The sequence below is a fragment of the Oryctolagus cuniculus genome, chromosome 6 (genome assembly GCF_051225735.1).
Source record: "Oryctolagus cuniculus isolate XC-2025 breed Fujian yellow rabbit chromosome 6, ASM5122573v1, whole genome shotgun sequence".
In the NCBI taxonomy this organism is placed as follows: Eukaryota; Metazoa; Chordata; class Mammalia; order Lagomorpha; family Leporidae; genus Oryctolagus; species Oryctolagus cuniculus.
The window spans coordinates 43674792-43688297 of record NC_142872.1 but is presented as its reverse complement, the minus strand read 5'-3'; the positions used below and the strand labels follow the sequence as shown (position 1 = coordinate 43688297).

The window sequence follows — 13506 nt, the reverse complement described above, 5'->3', positions numbered from 1 at the left end:
CTTGCTCAGAACACCTGATATGTCTTGCAAAATGGAGAGAAGAGAAGTTCATTGTTGGGAGACGTGACACTGCTTATCCTTGGACAAGGTGGGACACTTGTGGGGTGGACAAGGGTGGGTCAAGTCCTCCAAAAATCCAGAAGAAAAAGGGACCACTGAAGGTCCCACAATAAGCAGTGCCCAGTGATCAGAATATTAACATAGTCTTAGAAATTCAATTGTCAGTCATCCATAAACCTTCTTGCCAGATGAGCATTTAGCCTCAATGCCTTGGGTTGCCGACAGATGTCTTATATTGCCACTAATAGATTACAAGAGGGAATTTGAGGAGATGCTACGTAAACAGGGGAAGAGACCATGGAAGAAAAAAGGAGGGCCGGCGCCGCGGCTCACTAGGCTAATCCTCCGCCTAGCAGCGCCGGCACACTGGGTTCTAGTCCCGGTCGGGGTGCCGGATTCTGTCCCAGTTGCCCCTCTTCCAGGCCAGCTCTCTGCTGTGGCCAGGGAGTGCAGTGGAGGATGGCCCAAGTGCTTGGGCCCTGCACCCCATGGGAGACCAGGAAAAGCACCTGGCTCCTGGCTCCTGCCATCGGATCAGCGCGGTGCGCCGGCCGCGGCGGCCATTGGAGGGTGAACCAACGGCAAAGGAAGACCTTTCTCACTGTCTCTCTCTCTCACTGTCCACTCTGCCTGTCAAAAACAAAAAACAAAACAAAACAAAAAAAGAGTCTTTGAAGCACATTAGAGGGGCACCAATTTATTGTCCTTTGAGATGAAAACTAAGATCTCTGCATCTGAAACTCTTCATAAGAAGAATGGCTTAGGAGGTTGGTCCTGTGGCATAGTAGTTTAATCATCCACCTGCAGCGTAGTCATTCCATATGGGTACCACTTTGAGTACAGGCTGCTCCACTTCTGATCCAGCTCCCTGCTAATGGCCTGGAAAAGCAGGAGAAGATGGCCCAAGAGCTTGGCCCCTGCACCCATATGGGAAACCCAGAAGAAGCTCCTGGCCCCTTTCTCTCTGTCTCACCCTCTTTCTGTCCATAACTCTACCTCTCAAATAAACAAATAAATATTTAAAAAAAGAATGGCTTAGGAAAGCTGCTACGTTTTCTCATATAGAAGGAAAGCAAATATACTCTCAAGAACTTTTAAAAAGGCCAGTACATTGTATGAGTTCTCAACTGTGCTTTTATTTTGGAGAAACAAAGAAATGAAGAACTGGCTTAATCTCAGACAACACATTGTTTCTTCTGGAACCTGCCTCGTAAAAGGAAGTTCTCTGTGATTCGGTAATCACAGTTACGTAGCTGATTCGCTCTAATCGGCTCATCTTCCCCAAGTGTCCAAGGTCATGAAATAATACAAATTCACAACAATTTTTATGAATTCATTATGTGTAATTTTTGTTTCTCAAATTATTATAACAAATGTTAGCTAATTATTAGGTAATATTAGATTATAATTATTACAATATCAAGATTATAGTAACTGTAATTAACTTACTGAAATTAATGACAGTAGGTTGCTATAAATAAAACAAGCCAAAATTCCCTCAGGAACTAGAAAACTCAAACTGAAATACATGACCTGGTATTCTAGAGCCAAAGATCACATCCAGAGACACAAGATTTAAGAAAACTGGCTTTCAAAATTTCCTCTAGTTCAAGTAGTACAGTCTTAGGAAATAACAGTGGTGCTGACAGGATGGTGGAGAAATCTCTATGCCTACAGTCCTACCATGATCGGAATATCTGCAAGTAACAGATCAGATGCCTTGTCATTGTTTCAAATTATTGAGTTCTCTAGAAACCTTAATTTCTGACCTACAAATAAAGCCTCCTGATGGAATGTCTTAAGAGTGGCTTACACAAAGCTAGATTTGGAAGCCTATGCAGTGTACAGTTTCGCTCACATGGATCACATCTAACAGATTTGAAGAAGGAAAATTAGAATGAATACACTTGTTTCAGTAAGTTCACAAAACAATTATCAAATATTTAGTCAAATGGAACCTTGGAATCACTGCTTCAAAGTGACTCTTGGAGGATGAAATACTAATCAAAGATGTCATGTCATATTCCAATTGTCAAAATGGCATTGATTCGGCCGGCGCCGCAGCTCATTAGGCTAATCCTCCACCTTGCAGCGCCGGCACACCAGGTTCTAGTCCCGGTCGGGGCGCCGGATTCTGTCCCAGTTGCCCCTCTTCCAGGCCAGCTCTCTGCTGTGGCCCGGGAAGGCAGTGGAGGATGGCCCAAGTGCTTGGGCCCTGCACCCCATGGGAGACCAGGAGAAGCACCTGGCTCCTGCCATGGGATCAGCGCGGTGCGCCGGCCGCAGCTCGGTGGCCGTGGCGGCCATTGGAGGGTGAACCAACGGCAAAGGAAGACCTTTCTCTCTGTCTCTCTCTCTCACTGTCCACTCTGCCTGTCAAAAAAAAAAAAGTGAAAAAATGGCATTGATTATTCCATGCTTACAAACATAGTGGTTCAAGTGGTCAAGTTAGAGCAACACAACAAGTTTTTAATTCATTACCATCAGATGACAAATCCTGCACTAAATGCTGTGAAACATATAAGCATTGTATGTGTGTATGTGTGTGTGTTTTGTTATAAATTTTTAACTTTCACAGTGGGGTGACTACAGTTCCTGATGATTTACAACACCCTGTATAGAGAACTTGAAGAGAGCAGACAGTAGGTTCCAAACAAAAAGATAAGGAGATGGAAAGGCTGGTTATCTGCTATGGTTGGTTTAAGCTATAAATATTTGTTGAAAAGTTGTACTGTATGCTTCAAAAATGTGTAAGACATATTAATCTAAAATTTAAAAATAAATATATAAACACCATGTAAGATATGGATACTATTCTTAATATTTCCATCTCTCCTAAAAATTAAAACTTTTAAAAATCAAACTTAAAAGTAATATAATTTAGTAGAAAATTAAAGGCTGTATTTTTAAACAATCAATAATTTATTCTACATTTTTTGAATGGCTACTGTATGAAAAGAATTATATTTGCACTGAAGAAGCTCCTGGTTCCTGGCTTCGGATCAGCACAGCTCCAGCCGTTGCGGCCATATGGAGAGTGAACCATTGGTTGGAAGACCTCTCTCTCTTCTCTACCTCTCTCTGTAACTCTGTCTCTCAAATAGATAAAAATGAATCTTTAAAAAAGAGAGAGAGAGAGAAAGAAGATAGCAAAAAAAGTTTCTCTATTTACAAAAGCACACCAAAACTACTTTGGTGTGAAAAGTATAAAAGTGGTTGGCTAAAAAGGTATAAAGATGTAGTAAATTTTAATTTGATTCTAAGTAGCAGAATCAATCTGCAACATTAGAAAGGAAATCATCAATTTTGGCTTTGGCCTGCCCCAACTTTGGCCATTATTGGCATTTGGGGAGTGAACAAGAGAGAACAGAAGATCTCTTTCTCTGCTTCTCTCCCTCTTTCTGTTGTTCTGCCTTTCAAACAAATAAATGCATCTTTTTAAAATATGTAAAATAAAAGAAAACTATCTTTCACAAAAACTCTGGAGTTAAGAACTGAGGGAAATAACCAAGAACTTGAATGCTTGAAAAGATTCCATTGTCTGCAAACTTATGCAGCAAGTAAAATACAATGGCTCCTATTTCTGCCAGTAAACATAGTTGAAAGCAAACCTAAAAACAAAGACTATAAGAAGTTAAAACTAAACGATGAGCCAGCCCAATCCCCCATTTGCCAGAGGGAGGAAGGGAACTCCCTGAAGGCAAGAGGCTTGTCCAGGTCACGCTGGACACCTGAAGGCTAGAAGTCAGTTTGCAGCTTGTCAGTTTTGAGCCTTCTGAAACCTGAGGCTTTTCTATCTTCGTGGGAGTACCTAGCCTGGGTCACAGGCAGCTTACTGTACAGTAGTGTCTGTCTCAACCCCTGCCAGTCTGAGGAGTGGACCACGTCCTGTCCTCTCCGTTTTAGTCATTAGTTAATTTCCTAAATTGGCCTGGACTCAACATCTTTATTGTAGTCATTAATTTTAAAAGGCTCCGTTGGCAGTGCATTGAAAGACATCATTTTTCTCAGGATAGTATGAACTTCCCTCCCTAAATTGTTTTTCTCTTAAGCAGGGTCAAGAGTAGGAAGCAGAATTTTTCCCTAGTTTTGATAATGACCACATTTCCTTTGGCAAAGATCTGCTCCAGGCAAAGGAGTCTAGCGCTCTGGAACCTGATATTCCAACTCCTGCCTGTCGAGAGAGTACCACACACTTGAAACAGAATTCCTAGAAGCAACTTAGCATGTCTGCCCAGGGAGGTGGGAGAGAACTCTGATTTAATTTGCAACTTTTTTCTGATGTTGGAAACCCTATTACAAGTTCTAAAATTTGAAGTGCTTACTCAGTTTACTTCCACAGTGTAGAGCTTTAGAAGGATGAAGCTGCCACACCTATTGCTTTTCTTGCCACTTAGCCAGTGATAAATTCAGAAACATAGAGGGAATTGTGTCAAGGCCCTTCATCTCTCCAATCTCCCTTCACATTTGCAGGGATCTGTTTTAGAGAATGAGGCGATCCGGCTAAGGTTGGAGTTCATTTTCTGACACTCCCGAGATTTTCCATCCTTACTGACAAACCACAGGAAATTTCACATTTTTCCCTACACTGTGACAGCCCCCTGGCTCTCTGTGCTCTGTCACCAGCTGGATTATGGTCCACTAATGGGAGTGGATTCCAAAGAGACAGAAGGCTGTTTTCAATCCATTTGTTATTTTAATGACAACAAATCACCCCATAAGCCTTGTTAAAAACTCATTTAATCTAGAAAACACAGAAGCATGGAGACACTTAAGCAGGAACAGGGAATATCAACATCCATCAAAGAAGAAAGAATGGAATAGAAGGAGGCCTGGAAAAGAAGTCCTGTAGGCACGTGACCACCCCAGAGTGAAGGAGAGCAACCATTTCACTCATCAACGTTAGCCACCACACGGTCCAACCCCATACTTGATGAGAAACAGGAAACTTTGCTTTGCTGTTCTCAGACTCTGGGGTTCAAGTAGTTAGAAAAAAACTGAGCTCAGAGTATGTAGGAAAAAATGAATTAACAAATAACAAGGGTGGGCATTTAGCTTAGGGGTTACGACACCTGTTAGAATACCCATGTCTATTATATCAGGGTATTTGGGTTCAAGACCCAACACTGGCTCCTAACTCCAACTTAGTGCTAAGGCAGACCCTGGGAGGCATTCAAGTAACTGGGTTTCTGTCACTCATGTAGGAGACCTAGAAGGAGTTCTGGGCTCCCAGTTCTGGCCATGACCATGTCCCGGCCATTAGGAGCATTTGGAGAGCAAACCAGTAGTTGGGAGAGCTCTCCTTCCCCCTAGCAAATAAATATTCATTGTTAAAAGTTATGTTTATTTAAAATTTAAAAAAAAATAGCAGCTTGTGTAGGGATCTTGGAGATTATCTGTTAACAAGTCCCCTCACTTTACAGATACACAAACCAAAGTTTAGAGTGGAAGAAGTAAACAGGACTTCCCTCAAAGAGTGTTTAAAAATAGCATCAGGTTGTGTGAAATATAATTTGCCAATAGTCTTTATCCTAGTCTCGTCTCTGTCACTTATTACCTTCATGATCCTGAACAATTAACTGAACCTCTGCATCAGCTAGTTTTCTCATCTCCAAAACAAAAGTAACAATGGTGCTACCTCATGACGTTGCAAATAATAAATGACAAATGCACATGATATGCTCATCATACAGTCAGTGCTAGAAAATGACAGCTGTCACCATTGTTATTTATGACACAACATTTTACTATAATTCATCTGTGGAGATAGATCCATCCAAGAACTCCTCTGCCCTGATCCCCTGTTTCTCCATCTGCTTCCCTCGTTCTCTGTCACAGATGTGTTTTATAAGCATGGAGTGTGGAGGCAGAAGACCCGGATATCAGTCTCAGCTGTGTGGCACCCTATGTGGCTCATTTGGATAAGCTCTTCCCCCAGTCCAGTCCTCTGTCTCCTCATTCACTGGATGCTGAAGTGGGATCAGGCGACATCCAGGGTCCTAACCATCTTTACTAGTAAAACAATTCTAGACTGGAGACCGCTGACCCACGTCCCAGGCCATTTGCCTGGATTTGAAGTGAAGAGGAAGGCTTCCCATGATATTCAGCCCCACCAGGGGCTTTCAGAATCTGAGAGAAGATGATGCTCAGCTCTCCAAGGATCAGTTTCCATACATCGCTCTAAAATCCCCAGCAACTACCATGCTTCGATAAAGCCTGGGCCGCCTGAAATACCCCACATATCTCACACTCTTCCCTGCCTGACCGCCTGCCTGCCTGCCTGCCACACGTTTACAGTGCCCCCAGCCCTCCCCGACATCACAGCACACACTGACCTGTTACCAAGTAATCCCAGTTGCAAGTAGCTATGAGCTGTTGCTGAACAGGCTCACAGGAGTCCAGATGGAGGATTTTCACATTCAAAGTCCACTGTTTCAGCAAATGACTCTCACCGAAACAGAAAACCGTAGGAATGAAATTCAGAGCAGTAACGTCTGTAAGACAGTGCCCAAAGCTGTACTTAGATTTCCTAATTTTTTAAATGCATAAAGAGAGTTTCTTATTTGTCAGGCATAATTCTAAGAACATCATTCCATCTTCTTCACAACTTGGAGAAAGATACTTTATCACAGAAATTTTACACTGAGAAAAACTGAGGCACAGTCCTACCATGTCATCTTCCTGGCCACTTCAACTAACATCCAGTCTTCTAGCCAGGCAGCAAAGATGCCATTTGGGACACTCGCAGCCCATATCACAATGTTTATGTTTAAGTCCAAAATCTGCTTCTAATTTAGATTCCTGCTAATGTGCTCCCGGGGAAGCAGCAGGTGATGGTTCAGTTTAGTCCTTGCAACCCATGTGAGAGACCCAGATTGAGTTCCAGATTCCTAGTTTTGGCCTGTTCTGCTACTGCGGGAATTTAAGGAGTGAACCAGTTGATGGAGTATCTCTGTCTATCTCTGTCCATGTGTTTGCCTCGCAAATAAATAGAAAAATTTTGTAAACCTTCCATCCATATTTATCACGTGGTTTTGATAAAGACTTTTTTCTTTTATATGCAGGATTTGCTTACACCATTACAGGTTTTAATTGAGCCTTCTTCACACCTATATAGCAGGTGCATAAAATCATTAAATACTATTGAAAACTCTCAACAGGAATATTGATTTTTCCTATAGATTTTGCCTGTCTTGGTTGTTCTTGACAATGTAGACTCATGCATGTCAAAATAAATTGGCCTGGCATTGCTGCTTAACACAATGAGTGATCCTTTGTTGTCCAATTTCACATCCTCACATAAAATGATGCTGCCACAGAATGAGACACAGGCAAACATTTGCTATTTTGCCAGCAACTCATGATCATAAAATGGAAAGATTATCTTTTTCAGAATGTCTCTTTTAAAATAAGAAAGCTTTTACATTTAAGGGCCTTGATTTCTTTATTAGTCAAGGTTCTTTGGAGAAACAAAACCACTAGAAAATAAATAAATATATACATATAAGGTATCTTCAAAAAGTTCATGGATACTGATACTATTGAAAATATAAAAAATAAATAAATAAATACATAAAGAATGAAATCCTAGCTCAGTAGGTTAAAGCCATGGCCTGCAGTGTTAGCATCCTATATGGTGCCAGTTCAAATCCTAACTGCTCTACTTCTGATCTAGCTCCCTGCTAATTTGTCTGGGAAAGCACTGGTGGATGGTCCAAGGCCTTGGGCTCCTACACTCTTGTAGGAGACATGGAAAAAGCTCCTTGATCCTGGCTCCTGGCTCTTGGCTTTGGCCTAGCCCAGCCTGGTAATAGAAGCCACTGGGAGAGTGAACCAGCAGATCTCTCTCTGTGTCTCCTGTTCTCTGTGTGTAACTCTGCCATTCAAATAAAATAAAATAAATCTTGAAAAAAAAAAAAAAACAGAATGAAATCCAGACATTTGCAACAAAATGGATGCAACTGAAAATCATTATGCTAAGTGTAATAAGCCAGACACAAAAACATAAACCCCACATGTTTTCTCTTATTTGTGATAGTTAACATAGAGAGGATAAAAATGGTTTGGATGTCAGATCATCTGGTATATAGTTACAAGCATTGCTTCACTGAATCATACCATGTGAATGACACTATACTTCTGTATCACAGGTTTAAAAAAAAAAAAGAAATGGAGAGATGTGATTAGTGAGGACTCTTGGGGCAGTAGTCATGCTTTGCTCTGAATTTGGGTGTTGGATATGAGTAGGATCACATGACCCAAAAAAGCACTAATCTGCACACTTAAGTGCAGTTCTTGGTATATTACTGTACTTTAATAAAGTTTTTTTAAAATGAATTTTAAAAAGTGTGTGTAAGTTTTAAAAAAATTTGGCACCCAAATAAACTTATCTCTTAATTCCACTATTTCATAAACACATGCAAATAGAGAGGGATTTATTTTAAGACATCAGAGGGGATTCCAAGATGGCTGTATAGGGAAAAGACATGCTGATTTTGACCATGGGAGGATAGCAGAAGGAGTGTATTCCCAGGGGAGAGTTAGAAAGAAGCTTCCAGTGGAAATTCTACAGAAAGAAAGGGATGCCAAGGAGCTGCGTGGAAAGTGCTGACTCATAGCAGCCAACAGGGAAACCACAAACGAGTCCCACAGGTGGGAGCTAAAGGGAACTCCAGCTTCGGAGGGTGAGGTGAGAGCAGAAGGCAGCAGCCCATGCCACTGGTGATGTTTTCTGAGGGAGAACCTGTGGACCACACTGACTTTGAGTCAGTCCTGGAGCACTTGTGGGGGGCAGGGTATCCACCTACTCCACTGCAGGAAAAACACATTTCTTTCCTCCCACTCCCCCAAGAGAGAAGCTGGCAATTGGTGGGGAAAAGGCATCATCTTAACACCAGTAGAGGCTGCAACAGCGTTTGACCAGGGGATTTTACCAAAGGGGAAAATTCATGTTTCCCACTGACTTGGAGACTGGCTGAGAGAGTTGACGGGGGCTGGGAACCCATAAAAGACTGTGAGGTGCTCTCCTCCTGTCAACACATCATAGGCTCAGGGGCTCAAACTGCCAAGGCAGAAAACCCACAGGCATTTGGCTCTGGGAATGTCTATTCTCTCTCTGTGGATGGGGCAGACTCACAGGACTCGTACTCTGATCCTCTGCACCCCGTGACTGTGACAGGAGCCTTGTGCACTGGGATTGTAGGAATTCTGTGACCACACATTTGGATGAAGGGTACACCCGGGTCTCTGGTCATTCATTGTGTTTGGAATCAGAGGCTCAGAGCTCCCTGAATGTCTCAGGCGGGTCATTGCAGAGGGTTCTGTGCACACAATGAGGACCACAAAGATCCTTTGGAGTGGGTGGGGGTTGTACTCACTGTGGGATAACCCTGGGTATTGGTCACCTTGGAAGAAAGGAAGTAAGGTCAGGATTACGCCAAGAGGCATGATCAAACCCTGCCCCTGCTGCAAATTGAGATCTACCATGCCCAACTTGGGTGATATGCTGGATTCTCACCCCACTTTGAGCACTGACCAGACCTCCCTGGCCCATCCACCACATTCCTCTGGGTATTTACTGAAGGAGGCATGGTACAAGATAAAACCATCATTAGAGAAAATCAAGTGTTTCCACAAATGCCTAAAAATAATCACAGAAATACAAGAAATGAGAACAAGGAGGATGGGGACAGGTGATATAGCACAGCAGGCAAAGATACCACCTATATATCTGGCATCCCATAAGGGTGACAGTTAGAGTCCCAATTGCTCCATTTCCAATCCAGCTCAATGCTAATGCATTCAGGAAAGCAAGTATGAAGATGAAGAGATAGATCAAATGCATGAAAATGAATTAAAAAGAATGATCGTAACATTACACTGAAACACAGAGAAAAACTTGTGAAATAAGAAATCCATACACTATATGAATAAAAATTGTGCCAAGATATTGAGATAATGAAAAGACATAAAACTGTAATGCTATAAATGAATAATTCAATATGTCAAATAGAAAATGCAGTGGAAAGCCTCAACAACAGACTTGATGAGGCAGAAGAATGAATAACTGAGCTAGAAGACAAATCCTTGGAAATAGACAAAACAACAAAAAATTAAAAACTAAAACTAATGTTCAAGATTTATGGGACATCATCAAATAACCAACATAAGTGTCTTAGAAGTTCCTAAAGGCATGGAAAGAGAGAATGGCTAAGAAGGCCTATTCAGCAAATAATAGCAGAAAACTTCCCTACTTTGGAGAAAGAAAGAGGCTTCCCACTACAGGAATCAAACAGAATTCCTAATAAACATGACAAGAAAAGACATCCTAGTCAATCTTTAAACAGTAAAACATAAAGAAAAGATTCTAAAATGGGCACAAGAGAAATGCCAGATTACCTTCAGAGTATCCCCAATAAGACTAAAAGTTGATTTTTCATCAAAAATCCTATAGACAAGCAGGTGTAGCCATTAAAATAACAGACAAAACAGACTTTAAGACAAAAACTGTTCAAAGGGATAAAGAAGGGCATAATGTGATGATTAAGGTATCAATTCAATGGGAAGATGTGACTATAATAAATGTATATGCACCCAATACCAGGGTGCCTTGTTATTGAAAAGAAATGTTAATGGATGTAAAAGGAGATGTAGGCCGGCGCCGCGGCTCACTAGGCTAATCCTCCGCCTAGCGGCGCCGGCACACCGGGTTCTAGTCCCGGTCGGGGCGCCGGAGTCTGTCCCGGTTGCCCCTCTTCCAGGCCAGCTCTCTGCTGTGGCCAGGGAGTGCAGTGGAGGATGGCCCAGGTGCTTGGGCCCTGCACCCCATGAGAGACCAGGAAAAGCACCTGGCTCCTGGCTCCTGCCATCGGATCAGCACGGTGCGCCGGCCGCAGCGCACCGGCCGCGGCGGCCATTGGAGGGTGAAGCAACGGCAAAGGAAGACCTTTCTCTCTGTCTCTCTCTCTCACTGTCCACTCTGCCTGTCAAAAAAAAAAAAATAAATAAAAAAAATAAAAAAATAAAAAAAAAAAAAAGGAGATGTAGACTCCACTCCAACAGTAATGATAGACTTGAACACCCCACTTTCATCGATGGACAGATCAACTAGACAGAAAATAAACAAAAAAACAAGAGTTAATCTAAACTATGGACTAAATGGAGCTGTTATTTATGGAACATTTCATGCCACAGTTTCAGAATACATATTAATTCATCAGTACACGGAACTATCTCTAGGATAGAGCAAATACTAGGAGATAAAGAAAGTCTAGGCAAATTTAAAAAAAAAAAATTGAAATCATATCACGTATCTTTTCCGACCATAATGGAATGTAGCTAGAAATTAACAATTTCAGAATTTCTACAAAATATGCAAACACATAGAGAGACTGAGCAACATGCTCCTGAATGAACAGTGAGTCACAGAATTAATTATGAGAGAAATAAAAACATTACTGGAAATGAATGAAGATGACAATACAACACAGCAAAAGCAGTGCTCAGAGGAAAGTTTACAGTAATTATTGCCTACATAATGAAATTGGAAAGGCATTATATAAATAAGCTATGTATGGCATCTCAGAAACCTAGACAAACAACAAAACAACCCCAAAATTATTATGAGGAAAGAAATAATCAAAATTAGAGAATAAACAAACAAAATTTAAACAAAAAATGAAAAAGCTTGGTGAAATGAAGAGCTGCTTATTTGAAAACACAAAATGAATACATCATTGGCCCAACTAACCAAAAATAAGAGGGAGAAAACCCAAATCAATAAAATCAGAGATGAAAAACAGAAGTGTAACAAGGGATATCACAGAAATAAAAAGAAGCACCAGGAATTACTACAAACAGCTATATTCTAACAAACTGGAAAATCTACCAGAAATGGAAAGATTTCCTGGACACAAAAAAATCTACCAAACTTGAGTCATGAAGAAGAAGAAAAACTAAAAAGATTGATAATGAAAATGTAGATTCAATCAGTAATATTGAACCTCACAACAAAGAAAAAGCCCAGGAAAAGATAGCTTCACTGCTAAATTCTACCAAACTTATTTCTCTTCCAAGAAATCTTTTAATTAAGGTACCCAAATTTTATGCATTTCATAAACATAACTTAAGAAATACAGTGATTCTCCCCACTGTATCTGCCTTCCCATCCACACTCCCACACTTCTTCCTCTTCCCTCTATGACTCCCATTCTTATTTTTTACTAAAACCTATTTTCAATTAACTTTATACACATAAGTTTAACTCTGTACTAAATAAAGTGTTCAATAAATATCATGCAAAAAAAAAAACTGTTCAACAGTCGAGAAAAGGGCTGTTTCAAAGTGTCATTTTCACTTCTATGGATTACCTTACAGGGATTCTATTAATTACCTCAGACCAGGGAGAACATGTGGTATTTGTCCTTTTGGGACTGACTTATTTCACTAAGTATGATGTTTTGCAGTTTCAGCCATTTCCTTGCAAGTGACTGTATTTCACTTATTTTTACCACTGCTTAGAATTCCATGGTGTATATATCTCATAATCTCTTTATCCAGTCTTCAGTTGATGGGCATTTAGGTTGATTCCATATCTTAGCTATTGTGAATTGAACTGCAATAAACATGGGGATACAGATAACTCTTTTATTTGTTGATTTCATTTCCCTTGGGGAAAAATTACCAAAAGTGGGATGGCTAGGTCTTATGGTAGATCTAAATTCATATTTCTGCGGTTTCTACATATTGTCTTTCACAATGGCTATTCCAGTTTACAATCCCAACAATGGATTAGGATACCTTTTTCCTCACATCCTTGCCAGCACTTATTACTTGTTTTCTGTACAAAAGCCATTCTATCTGGGGTGAGGTGAAACTTAATTGTGCTTTGGATTTGCATTTCCCTGATGGCTAGTGATCCTGAGCATTTTTTCATGTGTCTGTTGGCCATTTGGATTTCCTCTTTTGAAAAATGCTTTCTTAAGTCCTTTGCCCATGTCTTAACTAGGTTGTTTTGTTTTAGAGTTTCTTGAGCTTTTTTTCATAGAATCTAGATATCAATTCTTTATCATTTTTTAGTTTGCAAATAATTTCATGCATTCTGTCAATTGCCTCTTCATTTTTGCTGAGCGTTTCTTTTGCAGTGCAGAAGCTTCTCAGTTTGATATAATCCCATTTGTCAATGTGGATTTGATTGCCTGTGCCTCTGGGTTCTATCTCAGCCATGGCATTGTCTATATATACAAAAGCTATTGAATAGGGTTGAATTTTATGGGTTTTTTAAAATATCTTGCCAATTTACCAAATTCTTTTATGAGTTACAATAGTCTCTTAGCACAGTCTTTTGGATCCCCTATATAGAGAATAAGGTCATCTGCAAATATGGATAGTTTGCCTTCCCCTTTCCCAATTTGTATCCCTTTGATTTCTTTTTCTTGTCTAATGTCT

The 13506-nt window shown here is 40.6% G+C and overlaps 1 long non-coding RNA gene across 6 annotated transcripts in view; it reads right to left on the bottom strand.

Annotated features, from left to right (window-relative positions):
- The window catches only part of LOC149126128 (uncharacterized), a 119195-nt gene that overhangs the window by 72567 nt on the left and 33122 nt on the right, over window positions 1–13506 (bottom strand). For 2 of the 6 annotated variants that reach the window (XR_016236432.1, XR_016236438.1), the window contains one exon: window positions 6396–6554. The exons of the other annotated variants lie outside the window; for them this stretch is intronic. This is a non-coding gene — a long non-coding RNA (uncharacterized LOC149126128). The remainder of the gene's footprint in view (window positions 1–6395; window positions 6555–13506) is intronic. 6 annotated transcript variants of the gene reach the window in all.